We start from the raw sequence: 17,705 nt of genomic DNA, 5'->3' as shown, positions 1-17,705 counted from the left end.
TTGGTGTTAGGTGCATACACACTCTTACACTTACTCTTTTTCTTCATTCATTATCTGAGTTTTTCATCATTTGTTTTTTATGACAGTACCTTTATCTTGAAGTTTCTTTTATCTAGTATTAAGTAGTTGCACCTTCTTAAATATACTACTTATGTATATGTGTATTATGTATTATTATTTATTATGTGGTATATCTTCAATTACTTTTTTCTTATTTGCACCTTTTTTTTGTATATAACCCTTGATTGGGTCTTGTTTTATTCAAGCTGAAAATCCGTGCCTTTCAAATGAATGTTTTGTGAAGATCTACTTATGTAATTATTGATATAGTTTGAATGGCAATTAACTCTTTGCTTTCTTTTTCAGTGTAAATTTTCATAGCAGAATATTTCCATTCTATAATTTCTTTTTTTCCATTCTATAATTTCTATGAAATTTCAAATTTATGACATTCTTTAAGATACATGAACATTCTCATTTTTTTCCTTCTTGTTCCTTTTCCATTAATCTTATTTTCTTGTCTCTTCCCATTTGTAACTTTGTTTTAAAGTAATTGTTGACTCTGTCTTAATTTTTTTATAGTCTACTTAAATCTATTTTAACATTTCACATAAGAGATCATTTTCTAATGAACTAGCCCTATTCCCTGTACTTAGGTATAATTGTCATATGTTTTACAATGACATAGATTATAATTCTTATACTACAATCTTATAATTCTTGCTTAAAATATTAATTTATATTGTGAAGATATGTTTACAAGTTCTGATATGAAGAACCTCTTTCATCATTTGTTATAAATTTACTGACAGTGAATCCTTTTGGGTTTTATTTTTGTGAAATGATTTTATTTCCATTCTTGAAGTATATTTTTGTTTTATGTACAATTTGGGTTTGTCAGTTGCTACCTTTTGTTTGTGAAGTCTGCAGTTTATTTCCTGATTAAAACACTTAACACAGTAGGATTAGAGGGGAATTTCTTCAACATAGTAAATAGTCTCTACACAAACCTGTGAGCCAACATTGTTCTCAATGTAGAGAGGTGAAAGACATTCCCTTTAAGAACAGGAACTAGGCAAGGATGCCCATTATCACCTCTCCTATTCAATATTGTATTGGAAGTCTCGGCAGTAGCAATAAGAGAAGAAAATAAGATGAATCCAAAATGGAAAAGAGGAGGTAAAATTATCTCTCTATGCAGATGATATGATAGTATACTTAGAAACCCCTAAAGACTCAGCAAGAAAACTACTGGACATGGTTGACCAATTCAGCAAAATAGCAGGATACAAGATCAACATAGAAAGATCAGCAAGATTTCTCTACAGTGACAAAGAGAATGCAGAGCTGGAGCTAAGAATAGCTAATCACAAGATTAAATACTTCGGAGTAAATCTAACCAGAAGCACAAAGGATCTGTTCAAAGAAAATTACTAAACATTATTATAAGAAACAAAAAGAGACCTGGAGAAGTGGAAGAATATCCCTTGCTCATGGATAGGAAGACTCAGTATTGTGAAAATGGCAATACTACCAAAGGCAATTTACACATTCATTGCAATCCCAATACAAATACCAATCCCATTCTTTAAGGAGATGGAAAAGGTAATCTCCAATTTCATATGGAATGGAAAGAAGCCCCAAATAAGCAAAGCACTCCTTAAAAATAGAAAAAGGGTAGGAGGCATCTCTCTCCCTGATTTCAAATCCTACTACACTTCCTTGGTGGTAAAGACAGCATGGTACTGGTACAGTGACAGACACATAGATCAATGCAATAGAATTGAGGACCCAGAAATCAGCCCGTCTACCTACGGTCAACGGGTTTTTGACAAGGAGATGAAATTAGTTAAGTGGGGAAATGACAGCCTTTTTAACAAATGGTGCTGGTAAAACTGGAAAGCTATCTGCAGAAGACTCAAGCAAGGTCCACACCTCATTCCATATACAAAAACCAACTCAATGTGGATCATGGACCTAGGACTAAAACCGAGGACTATAAACTTCATTAAAGAAAAGCTTGGAAGAACGTTAGTAGTTCTAATCCACAACATAAAAAGTCTTCCAAGTATCCTGAAAAATCTACAATCGAGAGAAGATAACATAGATGAATGGGACCTTCTAAGAATCAAATCCCTATGCACATCTAAAAACTTCTCTAACAGGGTAAAAAGGAAGCCACAGACTAGGAAAAATTATTTGGTAATGACATGTCAGATAAGGGACTTCTATCTGGAATTTATAAAATACTTGAGCACCACTATAAGATAAAGGTAAATAATCCAATTGAGAAATGGGCACAGGATATGAACAGACACTTCACCAAAGAAGACATTCAGATGGCCAACAAGCACATGAAGAAATGTTGAAAATCCCTAGCTCTAAGAGAGATGCAAATGAAAACAACTATGAGATACCATCTCAGCCCAGTAAGAATAGCAAAATTTAACAGAACAGCAAGCAACAAATGCTGGCAAGGATGTGGAGAAACTGGAACCCGTATTCACTGTTGGTGGGAGTGTAAAATGGTGCAACCACTGTGGAAAGCAGTGTGGTGCAAAAAGTTGCAAATAGAGATAGCGTTTGAGCCAGCAGTCCCGTTGCTGGGAATATACCCCAGAGAGACGATAACTGCCATCCAAGCAGATATATGCACACCCATGTTTATCGCAGTTTTGTTTACAATAGCAAAGAGTTGGAAACAACCTAAGTGCCCATCAACAAACGAATGGATAGAGAAGCTGTGGTATATTCACACAATGGAATACTATGCCGCATTGAAAAACAAGGAACTTATGCAATATTATTCAAAATGGGTGACCCTGGAGGACATTATGCTGAGTGAAATATCTCAGTCACAAAGGGACAAATACTGCATGATGCCACTGTTGTAAAATGGGTCTGACATCAGGGTTGGGGTAAGACTGAGAAAAAACTGGATAAATTATGTATACTGTATTGAAACAGATGAGGGAAAGAACAGATATGATATAAGATTGAGTATTATGGTTAGCACAGGAGTCCAGAATTAAGGTTGCATAGAGATGTGTACTCAGTGAGGGGTGGGGGGGAAGGGATGGGGGAATTGTATACCAATGAAGGAATTTTTTTTTCTTTTCAAAGAGAGGAGCGAACCGGTGGGGAGGGGTGGGCAGGGAGAACAGTGCAGCAATGAATGAATGGAAATCTAAAATCTCTGTAAATGTTTATTAAAATTAATAAAAAAAATAGGAAAGGTAAAAACAGTTATTTGGGTTTGGGAGTTTGACGCTTAAAGATCTAATTCTATTGCTTCTGGCGTCTGGTGATTATATTGGAAAGTCATTCTTTGTTATTGTTATTCCCTGTGTAGAGTGTGCTTTCACTCTGTTGGTATCCATAAGGAGTTGCACTGCTAACCCAAAGGCAGTGCCTCTTTGGGATTGGAATCCACTAGTAACTCAATGGGAGAAGGGTGGACAGTCTCCTTCTGTGAAATTAACAGCCTTGGGAACCCACTGGAGAGTCAGCTGTGAGTTGATTCTAACTCCATGCCAGTGTGTTGAATTGACCTTTAAGATGATCTTACAGATTTTAAAAGTTGGACTAACTTATTTTCTTCGTGTTTATTTTTGTATATTCCTATACTTCTACATTGGAATACTTACTGTTTTCATCTAATTTGGAAAAAGTTTTACCATTATTTCTTCAAATGATTTGTTGCTGCCTTTGTCTCATCTCCTATTGGGTCTTAATTTCTGTTTGTATTAGACATTTTGATACTGCACAGTGAGTTAATTGAGTATTTACTTTTTTTTTTAGAAGATTATATAGTATCTTTTTACATGAGATTTTTTTTTTCCAGTTTATATAGTATCTCCTGATCTGTAAATTCACTGATTCTTTGGTCAAATCTTATTGATTGATTAGTGTATCTTAGATGTTGTATTTTTTTAATTTTAAGGTTCCATTTTTTTTTTCTTCCTTTTTAAATTTTTATTTTGTGCTTGTTTCCTATCAAAGTTCTTTTCCGTTTTCTTTACCAAATTGTATGACCCTGTAATTAAACCCCTCCCAATCACCTATCCTCACCACTCTGCTCCCACACTCCTCCCTTGAGATCCTCGTACACATTTTATAATAATGGTCTTATCCAGTATTTGTTTTTATGGGACCAAGTTAGTTTACTCAGCATAATATGCCAGTGCGTCCCAAGGTAGGTAGTGATTTACAAAATCATTGCTCCTGGGTGCTGTGTAGTATTTATTCAATTGTATGAATGAATGTACTGTAATTTCTCAATTCATTTGATTGTGGTTGAACATTTGAGCAGTTTCCAAGTTCTTTTAATGGTGGATTACTCTACTATGAGCATTGGTGTATAAATCTCCATTTGTGCTTCAGTTCTCATTTTCTCAGGTTATGTTTCAAGTGGTGGAATACCTGGATCATACGGAATTTCTATGTTCAGTTTTCTGATGAAAGGCCAAACTGCCTTCCAGAGTGATTGTACATTTTTTTTACAATCCCACCAACAGTGTATAAGTGTTCCTATCTCGCCACATCCCCTCCAACATTTATTACTTGATGTCGTCTTAAACTTTGCCACTGCTTCTGGAATGAGATGATATCTCATTGTTTTTGTTTTGCATCTCTCTTATTGAGCATTTTTTTTCATGTGTCTGTTGGCCATCCAAATATCTTTGTGAAAATTATTTCCATGTTTTTGCCCATTTTTTAATTGGATTAAGTCTTTTTCTTATGGAAGCTCTGTAGGATTCTGTAAACTTTCTTTTATAACCCAATAGTGTTTACAGTTATTCAGTTTCCACATAGATGGATTTATAAGCTTTAACCTCTGTGGTTACTTTCTAGTTTCATGGCATTATGGTGTAAAATAAGTAATATTTTGTATTATTTCAGTGCTTTTTAATTTGTTAAAGTTTGCTTTGTGTCCTAATATGTGATTGATTCTGGAGACTTTACCAGGTGCACTTGAGAAGAAAATGAATTGAGTTTTAGTTGGGTCCAGTACCCTGAATACATCTGCAAGGTCAAGTTGGCTGATTGTATAGTTTAGCTTTTCTGCATCTTTGTTAAGTTTCGTTGGAGTTGACCTGTCCTTTGGGGATAGTGGTGTGTTGAAGTCTCCTGCCACTATTGTAGTCTATTTCTTTCTTCAATTCTGTTAACCATTGTTTTATGTATTTTGCATATCTATCATCTGTAAATGCTGAGCAAGGTTATGTCTTTGATCTATTGTGCATTTAATCTTTAATGCCCTTCCTTATCTTTTATAAAGGTGGTTTAATTCTTAAGTCTATTTTTTCAGAGATTAATATTGCCACTCCTAGAAACTGCTGGAGCACAAGGAGATTGATGGCTGTCTCAAGGAGTTAAGGGAACAATTAAAAGAACTTACCAAGCAGTATGAAAAGTCTGAAAATGATCTGAAGGACCTGCAAAGTGTTGGTCAGATTGTAGGTGAAGTACTTAAGCAATTAACTAAATTTATTGTTAAAGCTACAAATGGGCCAAGATATGTTGTGGGATGTCGCCGACAGCTTGACAAAAGTAAACTAAAGCCAGGAACAAGGGTTGCTTTGGCTATGACTATGCTAACTATCATGAGATATTTGCCAAGAGAAGTGGATCCACTGGTTTACGATATGTCTCATGAGGACCCTGGAAATGTTTCTTATTCTGAGATTGGAGGGCTATCAGAACAGATCCGGGAATTAAGAGAGGTGATAGAACTGCCCCTTACAAACCCAGAATTGTTCCAGCGTGTAGGAATAATAGCTCCAAAAGGCTGTTTATTATATGGACCACCAGGTACAGGGAAAACACTCTTGGCCAGAGCTGTTGCTAGCCAGCTGGACTGCAATTTTTTAAAGGTTGTATCTAGTTCTATTGTAGACAAGTATTTTGGTGAAAGTGCTCGTTTGATCAGAGAAATGTTTAATTATGCCAAGGACCATCAGCCGTGCATCATTTTCATGGATGAAATAGATGCTATTGGTGGTCGTCGTTTTTCTGAGGGTTCTTCAGCTGATAGATTCAAGAACCTTAATGGAGTTACTCAATCAAATAGATGCATTTGATACTCTGCATAGAGTTAAAATGATCATGGCTGCAAACAGACTTGATACACTGGATCCTGCTTTGGTTCGTCCAGGAAGATTAGATAGAAAAATACATATTGATTTGCCAAATGAACAAGCAAGATTAGATATATTGAAAATCCATGCAGGTCCCATTACAAAGCATGGTGAAATAGATTATGAAGCAATTGTGAAGCTTTCAGATGCCTTCAATGGAGCAGACCTAAGAAATGTCTGCACTGAAGCAGGTATGTTTGCAATTCGTGCTGATCATGATTTTGTAGTACAAGAAGACTTCATGAAAACAGTCAGAAAAGTGGCTGATTCTAAGAAGCTAGAGTCTAAATTGGACTACAAACCTGTGTAATTTACTGTAAGGTTTTTGCTGGCTGCATGACAGATACTGGTTTATGTAAAAATAAAATAATGGATGTATTGGCACTGATCTCAGTAAAAGTGTATGAATAAAAATATGTGGATAACATAAAAAAATATTGCCACTCCTTTTTTGTGGTTGCCATTAGTTTTGTGTATTTTTTCCCCAGCCCTTGATTTTGAGTCTGTCTTTCCATATTTTCAATGCATCTCTTGTAAGCAAAATATTGTGGGCTTTGTTTTTTAAACCATTCTGCTGCTCATTTTCTCTTGATTGGCTCATTTAATCCATTTACATTATGTGAGACTATTGTCAGGCTAGATTTTACTTTTTCCATTTTGCTGTGTTTCTTATTCTGTTGTTTCTGGTTACAATGATTCATCCATTTTCCTGTGACGTCTCCATGTGAAGGACTTCACTTAAAATTTCTTGTAGTGTTGGTCTTGTTTTCACAAATTCCTTAAGCTCCTTCTTTTCTGCAAAGAATCTAATTTCTCCTTCATATTTGATGGAGAGGTTTGCTGGATATAGGATCCTTGGCTGACAGTTGTTTTCTTTCAACTTCTCTATTTGTCATCCTATTGTCTTCTACCTCACATGGTTTCTGCTAAGAAATCAGAACTTAATCTGATTGTTTCCCCTTTGTAGGTGACTCATTTTTCTCACACTGCTTTTGGTATTTTATCCTTATCTTTTAATTTGGATAATTTAACTGTGATGTGTCTTGATATTTTTCTTTTGGGTTCTAGTCTATTTGGTGTTCACTGTGCTTCTTGAATGTGGATATTCTCATTCTTCACCAGGGAAATTTTCTTCTAGTACATCTTCCACAATTTTCTCAGTGACTTTCCTGTACCTCCCCATGTTCTAGAATTCCAATTATATGTATGTTTTTCCATTTGATGTCATCCTACATGATTTTAATGTTTTCCTCATTTTCTTTACATCTCATCTCTGAGTTTTCTTCTAGTATTTGACCAGTGAGGCTTTTGTCTTCCAACTCACTGACTCTCTCTTCCATCTCTTCAGTTCTCCTTGTTTGTCCAACCAACATGTTGAACACTGCTGCCATTTCTTCTTACGTTCTGGATTGCGTTTTCTTGCTTTTCTGTTATTTCAAGTTTTTGTACCTCTTTATACTATCAGTCCTTCCATCTTTTTCATTTTTTCCACAGGTGTTCAAGTTGCTACTTATCAATATCTTTCTTCTGGATTGTTGTCTCCGGGGTATTTACTCTCTTAATGACTTCCATTGTTTCTTCCATCATTTGCATCTTCTTTTGTAGCTTTTCAACTATCTCCACACCAACATATTTCTTCTGGTTATCTCTATCTGGGGTATTCACTGGGTCTTCCTTTTTTGGAGAAGGTTTATGTCACTTTTTCCAGGATGATTGAGGCAAAGTGCTGCTTTCTTGACATTATGTAAATCTTTTCTTAGTAGATATTAGGTTGTTTTAACTATATTATGACACAGGGCATGGCAGTGTTTTGTGAAGGAGCTGCATATTGGTGTTTCTCTCTTGAGAAGAACAATCAACCAGGAATGGATTGCTGTTTCCCTCCTGAAACTGTGCTTACAGTCAGCCTCTTCTACTTGAGCTTAAGAAATTCCACATGATGTAGCTAGACAGCATTGTTTCAACCCAAGTACCTAGAATATTTGTGCTCTTGGCACTAGACAGCAAAGGCAGCAGCTGGGCGGTCTCCACGTGGTGAGACAGTGGGGTCTCCAGATGGCAGGGGCAGTGGTCTTGTTCTCTGGGCAGGATTGCAGTCTAAAACTGCTGCTTCTCCACCAGGCAGGCCGTGGTTTTGTCACTGGCCAGGGTGTGAGTTTGTCTGGGTTTGGCTGCAGCCTTTAGCAGACACTGGGGAAGTAGTGGCTGGAAGACACTCATGGGCCAGCCATTCCATGCAGGCCTTGGTGTCTTGCAACAGTGAAGGTAAAGTCTCCCAAGACCCGTATGGTTTTTATTTTTCTCTGTTGAGATTTTTTTTTAAATCCACTGTCATAGTTTTCCTTACATCCTTGAGCATAATAATGATAGGTTCTATTAAACAAAGTTTTCACTCATTCTGACATCTGAGATACCTTAGGTTGTATTGGGTTTAATATCTATTGATTTCCTTCTTTCTTGTTCTAGTGTTGTTAGGTGCTGTCTAGTCAGGTACAACTCCTAGCGACTCTCTGAACAACAGACCTGAATCCTGTGCCATCCTTATCACGTCTGATACACTTGAGCTCATTGCTGTAGTCACCATGTCAGTCCTCCTCATTGAGAGTCTTCCTTCAGAAGCTCGGTGGATTTGAACTTCCTGACTTTGGGTTGACAGTGCAAATACTTAGTAGCCCATTAGAGCCCCCTATAAATATTGAGATGAGAATTTCAAATAGCTAGTTGGAACTGTAAAAGGGCCTATGTAGTTAATGGAAGAGCTTCTGATCTAAATAGAGAAATTTCATCAGTTTAGGGATAGATTTACTTAGAAAGGGACTTTTAAAGGAACACAAATATGCCATCAAACCTCGAGTAATAACACCATTTGAGCAATAGATCTAGAAGAAAAGAATCAGAGAAGTGGGTATAGAATTGAGAGAGACGACAACTCCAGAAGCCTAGAGAAGAGAAAGTTGAAGAGAGAAATGAATCTACATTTTCTGACACTGCAGATAGAGTTGGCATTTAAGAGATTAAAATAGTGTCAAAATAGTTTTAGTAGAAACGAAATGTAATGAATGGTAGAAGGGAAAGTAGAGATAGTACATCCTTGGAGGGAAAAAATGGAGCTTAAAAGTGATCTGTTGCAGAAGATATTTGCTACTATATTTGAATTTGCCGGTTAAGCAGCAGTTTATAACTTTGCATATCAGTAGTATTTACTGGTATTACATACTTATACTTTTTTTGGTCCTTATTACCATATTGCCTATACTGTACACCTTACAGTTTTATCCTGTATCAAATTGTTTTCTCTTAAATTCTGATTGAAGGAGTAAATTCCCACTTCTTTTTTTTTTTTGTGGTGATGCTTTGGATAACGTTTCTAGGCTTTCATGCAAGGGAAAAAAACTGCGTACCTTTTCCTTCCTATATCAGAAGTAAAAAGATTGTAGTTTTTAATTTTCTTTATTGTTTTTTTAAAACTCTGATTAGAAGAATTTTGTCTCCACTAAGTCCCTTCTTTAGTTCTTCAAAGACTCTTAGTATAGAATTCTGTTATGTATAAAAAAACCTTAAAAAATGTTTATTACCTACTCTAATAGGCTGTTGGCTTCTTTTAAAATCTGAAGTACCAAGGGTTTTCTTTCCTGTTATAATGACTTCAAAAATATGTTATACTTACAGAAAGTTGCAGAATAGTACAGAGGTTATTATTAAATTATATGACTATTGTATAATTTTCAGAAGCAAGACAATAATGGTAACAAAATACCTATAAAATATAAGTCTCGTTCAAATTGTGCCAGTTCTTCTAATAATGCCTTTTTTTCTGACCCAAGGAACCTACTGGGATCTCATAATGTAATTAATTACCTTTAATGCTTATTCCAGTCAGTAGTAATTTGTCAGTTTTTCATATCCTACACATTTTGAGAAGTACTGGTCAGTTGTTTTGTGGAATGATCTTTAGTGTGAGCTTGTCCAGTGTTTTCTTGTGATTGGATTATTATTCACTTTAGGTAAAACATCCTTATAAAAACTATTGTACCCTTGTTTTGTTGGTTTTTTTTGTTTGTTTGTTTATTGTACCCTTCTTTATACCAATTATATTACCCAGCTAATCATGTTTATCATAATTGCTTTAAATATTTTCTCTCAGCATACACTGAGAATTATATCAGTGTTACCATTTCTTGCCTTAAAGTGTAATTTTGAAATTCAAGGGGAAAAGGAAAGTGTGTTGTATTTATCCGTATTTTTATTCTTTGCTGATTTTTGTTTTCCTTCCTCATGGAATTCTAAGCTGCTTTCTTGTATTATTTTCTTTCTCTTAGCCATTCTTTTAAGGTTATTATGCTGAGGGGGGAAATTTCTTGTTTTTCTTCTCTGAGAATGTCTTGATTTCCTTTTCTTTCATTTTCAGTGTTATTGCTGGATATGGATTTTGGGGCTGAGAGTTCTTTTCTCTCAACACTTGAAAAATGTGCCAATTCTTTTTTGGCCTCTGTGGTTTCTATTGAGAAAGCTCCTTGTAATTCTCGTTGTTTTTCTTTATGGGCCAGAAGTTGTTGTTTATCTCTTACCACTCTTAAGATATTTCTTTAGTTTACAGAAGTTTGATTACAGTGTGCCTTGGGATGAATTTCTTTAGGTTTATCTTGATTAGTGTTTGCTCGTCTTCTCACATAACTTTAGGCATGTGCCGAGGAGGGACTGATCCTTGGAGAAGGACATCGTGCTCCGAAGCATGGAGGAACAACACAGGAGAGGAAGACCCTGGATGAGGTGGATTGTTACAGTGACTGAGACAATGGGCTTAGGTGTATCTGACTGAGTCAGTGAGACTGACTCAGGACAGGGCAGGCTTCAGAGCTATTGTACATAGGGTTGTTATGAGTCGCAGGTGACTTGATGGCACAGAACAATCAATAACAACAACATCTCAAATATGTATGTATGTATGTATCTTAGCCTAATTGGGCACTATTATTAGTGACATAATAGTTAAAATTAATAGAAATTTTTAGTAGTATTTTTTATAATTTGCCCACTATTTCCTCTCTTTCTGGGGCTCTGGTGCTACTCTGTCAGGTCCTAGAGGCTTTAATTTGGTTGGATTGGTTCCATGGTTTTGTAGGCTCTGTTAATTTTGTTCTCCCTTTGTCTAATTTCTGTTATTCAGATTGGCCAATCGTTCTTCTTCTATTGTTTGGTTTTCTGATTCTTTCCTCTTTTCCTTTTATTCTACTCTTAAGCCTATTCATTGAAGTTTGCTTATATTTTCTTTCTGCCATAAAATTTCTATTTGGATTTTCTTTATATCATCTTTTTAAAATAATTTTTAAAAATTTATTGATTGTTGCACATATTCCTCCCTCCCCCTTCATTCCCCTTTCCATAGCCCTCTTTGCAGTGCATCTCTGTTCCAGATTGTTGTCATACATGTAATGACTAATCATACACATTTCTTTCAATCAATTCTTCCCCTCATAGATAATGCACTGTTCATTATCTATCCACTCTTTCTTATTCTCCCACTAAACCACCCCACCATATTTTTAATAGTGGTGATATGCATGTATCATCATTTTTTTGTTGACACTAATTTCCCTTTGTTTCTAGTATTTTGGTAATTATTGAGACATTTTTATGATGGATAATTTAAAACACTTGTTATGTAAGTCCAACGTCTGTGCCATCTACATTTTGTCATCTAGCGATTGTCTTTTACATGCAAGTTAAGACTTTTCTGTTCTTGATAAAATGAGTGATTTCTTTTCAGAGGCATTGTAGACATCTGTGATACTGTATAAAGAGACTGGATTTTGTTTATAAATTCTGTTTTGCAAGATTCAGATCTGTTGTTTGTAGAATCACTATGAGTTGTAGTCAACTCGATGGTAACTGACAATAGTCACCACCGCTGACATTGCACAGCTGAGGTATGGGGATACCACTTTGTTACTGCTGGGTGTAAGTGCAAGTTCAATTTCCTTCCTTAACCCCTGTTACTATCCTTGTGGAGAGAGGGAAAATGTTGAATGTACTCAACCTCTTACTATGTTTCTCCTTACTTCACCTCAGAAGGGATGGCTGGAATACCTCATTATTACCAGATGTGGGCAGATACAGTACAAAGAGTGTGTGGATAGCTGCTTCTTAACCCTGTTAATTCCACTGGGGTAAATGATGGGGATCAAAAGTACCCACATGGTCCCTGCACTCTCACACCTACTTCTGGTAATTTCAGCACCAGCTAGGGAGTTCAGGTGTCCTAGTGGTAAGGAGCTGTGCTGCAGTCCTGAATCCTGAAGGCACACAGTTCAAATCCACTACCTGTTCTATGGGAAAAGGGTGGGCAGTCTCCTCTCATGCTATTCATAGGCACTGAAAAACTGCTGGAAGGTCAGCTGTGGGTCAGTTCTGACTTGATGTTATACACAACTACTACTAAGTCCAAAATCCTTTGAACTGACCACACTGGCTCATGGAAGTATACTCACTGTTGAAGGGTTTATTAGGGAAGTTAACAAGTTACAGTTCAAGTTGGCATTAGGGTAAATGCCTCAGTCAGGCTACCTTCTTGTATGCTTGCAGGCTCTTTGACCTTCAGCCTCACATCTTAGATCAACATTGCAAAGCCTACCAATTCTGACATTTCCCCGCAGTCCTCCAGCATGTTGAGCAAAGGCCCCTGACTCTGGCTCCGGGAAGCACTAGTCCCAATTCAGCTCTGGCTCATGCTGGTCTCTGGTGCTGCACCGAGGCTGCTCCTGCTCTACCTGGTCTGCTGATGGAGTAATCTCCGGACCTGGAGGATGTGAACTGCATTCTCTCCTTCCTCTTTCTTGTTGATAGTGAGATACCCACCTTAGCTGCTAAACTTGTTAATTTAAACTTTTTTGGGTGGGAAAAACTGATCAATCCTATGATTAGTTTATACACGCCATATTTTAGGTTCCTACTTAGTCATATAAGGGGTTCTGGTGGTTTAGTGGCAAGAAGCTACACTGCAATCCTGAAGGCACAGGGTTCAAGGCCACCAGCTACTCCACGGGAAAAGGATGGGCAGTCTCCTCCCATGTGATTAACTGCCTCTGAAAACCCACCAGAGGATCAGCTACGGGTCCAACTCTGTGGTCAGCTGTGGTTCCCAACAATGAGCCCATGACAGCACAGATGCCCAGGTTCCCCACTTAGTTGTCTTTTTTTGACACATGGCATGTTGGGTGCAGAGAATAGTATCTTCATGCTCCAACATAGGTGAGATCATAGATTCTCCACTAGACCTCCTTAGTGACAAACCAAGAAGTGGAGATGTGGCACTTAGCCTTTGTTCCTGGAGTAGGGTTGAGACTGACATTGTTTCTTCATGATGTTTGACAGGCTAGGGCAGTTACTATGCAAACTTTTTTTTATTAGTGAAGCTATCCACTTCCTAGTAAATTGTCTAGAGAAAAGGATTTTTTTTGAAGAGGTTTTTTTGTTTGGATTTGATTTGTTTTCTTCTCTGCAGCCTTTGGCATTTCTAGGTTGTTGGCTTCTCTTGCATCAGGTATTGTGGATTAGGTGAGACCATAGCCCACAAAGGCACTACCATGCTGTTTCTCAAGAAATCTCAAGCCAGCCTACCTTTCCCCCATCCTCTCAGAGTCTTTTTGTTTTCTAGGTAGTGTCCAAAACTTGTAGTTAGCGTGTAGTAAGGAAGAGCATGTTAATTCTTCTTATTTGCAAGCAAAAGTTATAAAACCATTATACAATGAAAAGGTTTATCAAGGCTGTGATGTCCATTTTTTTAAAGATAGTCAATAAATTTTAATACATGAAAAGTAGTAGAGTTTGCCTTATTGAAGGAAGAGTTTTTATTTAACTTTGTCAGTGTGCTGGCTACCTACTGTATAATTTTTCTCCCCCTTAGGAAAAGAAGTTTTCATTGTTAAGTAATTTTTTTAAAATTTGCAAATTACTCTTAATAATGGTATTTGTTTTACATCTTTAAATGAGTATGTATGGGTGTATCAGAACATCAGTACACACTATAAGGAGAAATTCTTTTTCTGGTGTATATGAATTTATTTTTATAAATAGCCTAGTGTTATCCTTTGATGAAAATGTAAAATTAGATTAACAGAGTATGTGTGTGTGTCATTTATTTACATCTTAAATAAGTCACCAGTCTTCACTGGCATAGTAAAAGGAAACTGAAAATTAAGGACATGTTGAAAAAATGTGAAGAATACAATTTTCACCCTTACGATGCTGACAGCACATCTGTTGCTGCCTGTGCTAGACAGTTTTTGTCTGTGGACTTTCCTAGAAAGAAATATTTAAACATTGTGCCAGATTTTGTACACCAAATATAGACATGTAATTTTCAAAGGTATGCCATGCATAGAATTTCTAAGGGAGAGAAATAATACTTACAAGTTGATTTTCAGTCTGTGTAATGTGTCTCTATTCATTCACTTAATATCTTTGAGGGCTTAATGTGACATGCATATTGCATGCAGAGTGAAACATTATTCCTATCATTGAAACACTGGTACATAACTGAGCTGAGTTAAATATATGTTGACATCTTAGCCACAAAGGAATTGCTATTACTTATGAAGGAGCTTGGAGCCCAGAGTGAAGATGAGTGAGAAACAGAAAAAATCAGTGACAGGTGGTATGTTGTGGTGGTGGTGTTGTGTACCATCGAGTTGGAACCAATCCATAGCTGAGTCTCTGGAGGTTTTTCAGACTGTTAATTACAGGGGTGCTCATCCATCTCCCATGGAGCTGCTGGTGAACTCAGACCACGTGCCCTTGGGATTGCAGCACAGCTTCTTGCCAGTAGGTCACTAGAGCTCCTTGATTATCCTATGTTGTTGTTGTTGTTGATTGCCTTCAAGCAGAACACAACTACTAGCGACCCTATGAACAAAAAGCCTGAAGTCCCTCTACAACTATTGACATTTATCAAAGTTCATAGGGTTTCCGGAGGCAAGTTGTTTAGGAAGTGGTTGCCACTCCTGCTAAGTAGTACTCAAAAGACTTACATTGTTTGTCATATTTTTTATCACATCATTTTGAGATGTATTACAATATTATTAAGAATAATTATGAATATGTTACAATGCTAGCTACAAACCACTGTTTCATGTATATTTCTGTATAGACTCATTTTACATATTTATGCTAATTCATTATAGGGAGCTCTTGTGGTCTAGTGGCAAGAAGCTTTGCTGCAATCTCAGAGGCCACCAGCTGCTCCATGGGAGAAGGATGGGCAAGCTTCTCCTGTGTGATTTACAGCTATTGAAAACCCTCCTGGGAGTCAGCTATGGGTTGGTTCAGACTCAGTGGTACAGAGCAACACAACACAAGTAGAATTAACATACTGTAGGTATATTATTGACCATGTTGTTACTAGCTGCTGTTGAGTTTGCTCCAATTCATAAGACCCTAATGAACAATAGAACAAAACACTGCCTGGCCCTCCCCAGCCTCACAGTCATTGCCCGGTCTCACAGTTACTGCTTGGTCCTGGACACAGGTCTGGGTATTTAAAAGTCGATTGGGACCTCAGATCTCCAGCTCTTGGGCCTGGTGTTGTGTTTGGTGTGAACATTCTTCTTTGTGGTACAGCACTGACGTGTCAAATGTCATAATGTGGACAGTGTCAAATGTCCATGGTGGACAGTGTTTGGTGGAACTCCCAGATTGAGATAGGCTTGGAAGCAAGAGTGGCATCCACTTCCTGAACAACATGCTTCTGGAAATTCTATGAACTTAGAGAAATGACAATAGTTATAGAACAGGCTCAGGTCTTTTGTTCATAGGGTCGCTATGAGTCAAGTTCGACTCAACAACATTTAACAACAACAACAAATGCACCTGAAAATCAAACATGTAATCAAGTTCCACTGGTAATTACATGTGCTAGGATATTAAAATTGGGAATAAAGAAAGATCAGTAGTTGTAAAATATGGCCTTAGAAATAAAAATGATGCAAGAGATACTATGATAGTATCAAGGTCATCAGAGGCCAGAGACCAACTGCAGAAAAGATTTACCAGTTACTCATGAAAGTTCAAGTTCAGTCAGGAAATTTGATACAAGTCCATCAGATCCAAAATACAACTTTTTTAAGTATATTTCACCTAAATGGAAGAGACCATCTCAAGAATATTGTACACTGAATGAATACAAATGAGTGAAGATCAAATGATTGTAGGATGAATTACATGAAGGAAGCAAAAGCTCATTAAAAAGCAAACTTGCTCTGGAATGTAGAGAAGCTACCAAAAAAAAAAAGAAATGATGATGTGAGACAAGGAAACAGAAGATTTCATAGGGCAAATTTAAAAGACAAATGGAATATAATGAAATGTACAAAGATCTGGAGTAAGAAAATGTAAAAAGACCATGCTTGGCATTTCTAAAATTTAACAAACAATTTAAGCCTGAGTTAGAAGTAATGAATGAAGGCTTCTATGGGCCCAAGTGTTGATCACCACAGCAATCAATAAGAGAAAATGGAAGCAAACACAGAGTCACTGAATAGAAAAGAAATGCTAGTTGTTCACCTTTGTCAGAGGGCAGAATATGATCAAGAACCTACAGTGCTTAAGGAAGAATTCCAAGCTGGATTGAAGGCATTAGTAAAAAACAATGCTTCAGGAATTCACACAATACCAGTTTAAATGTGTCAGCACTGTCCCAGAGATGATCTCATCTGTGCCAAGAATTTGGGAAGACAGCTACATGGCTAACCAGCACTGTATTTATATTTATTCCTATGTGGAAATTATCAAACAGTATGACTAAAACCTATGCAAGTGAAATTGTGCTGATGGTAATTCCAAATGAAACTATCAAAAATTCACATTAGATTCACAAAAGAATGAGAAACAAGGAGGAGATGTTGCAGATGCAGATATATCTTGGCAGAAAGCAGAAAATGCTGTTGACCTAAATAAGTATTAATTATTTACATGTCATGAAATGATGTAAGAAGTATTTAACAGTCAACTTCATTTACTTACTGTGTCAATATTTGGGAAGCAAAACTGTCATAGCATGCCTTGCCAAGAACATGCTATTTTGTGTTAATATTTAACACAAAATTATACAGCTGTTTCACAGATTACAGGAGTTAGGCATGTTTTTAATATCCTTGGATTTAGTATTAAACTGTCACTCTCTTGCTACTTAACATCTTTATTCAAGTGCAGTAGCAACAATGGAATCACTGCCTATTGCTGTGAAGCTGACTCTCTAGTCATAATCAATTATGTGTCTTATCAGCACTGGTTGTGTTCTCTGTCACATAAAAATGTATATACAGGCCTTTATCATTCCTCATGGACTTGTAGGAGAACAAACAGGTTTATTCTAGAGAGGGTGAAACTAGGCTGCTCCTTAGAGGCAAGGATTCTGAAGCTTCATTTGACATACTTTGGGCATGTTTCAAGAACGGACCAGTCCTCAGAGAGGGACATCGTGCTTGGGAAGGTGGAGGGACGGCACAGGAGAGGAAGATCCTTGATGAGACGGAGTGACTCAGTGGGGTAGTGGAGGGTAGGATAGAGCAG

At 37.0% G+C, this 17,705-nt stretch overlaps 1 protein-coding gene and 1 pseudogene across 2 annotated transcripts in view; both read left to right on the top strand.

The window, feature by feature from the left end:
• The window catches only part of STAU2 (staufen double-stranded RNA binding protein 2), a 380,463-nt gene that overhangs the window by 203,955 nt on the left and 158,803 nt on the right, over positions 1–17,705 (top strand). The gene's annotated exons all lie outside the window — the stretch shown is intronic.
• Positions 4,178–6,450, top strand: LOC102877180 (annotated as a pseudogene).

The sequence above is a fragment of the Elephantulus edwardii genome, unplaced genomic scaffold (assembly GCF_000299155.1).
Source record: "Elephantulus edwardii isolate Elephantulus edwardi_28Jun2011 unplaced genomic scaffold, EleEdw1.0 scaffold00008, whole genome shotgun sequence".
In the NCBI taxonomy this organism is placed as follows: Eukaryota; Metazoa; Chordata; class Mammalia; order Macroscelidea; family Macroscelididae; genus Elephantulus; species Elephantulus edwardii.
This window is presented reverse-complemented; position numbering and strand designations above follow the sequence as displayed.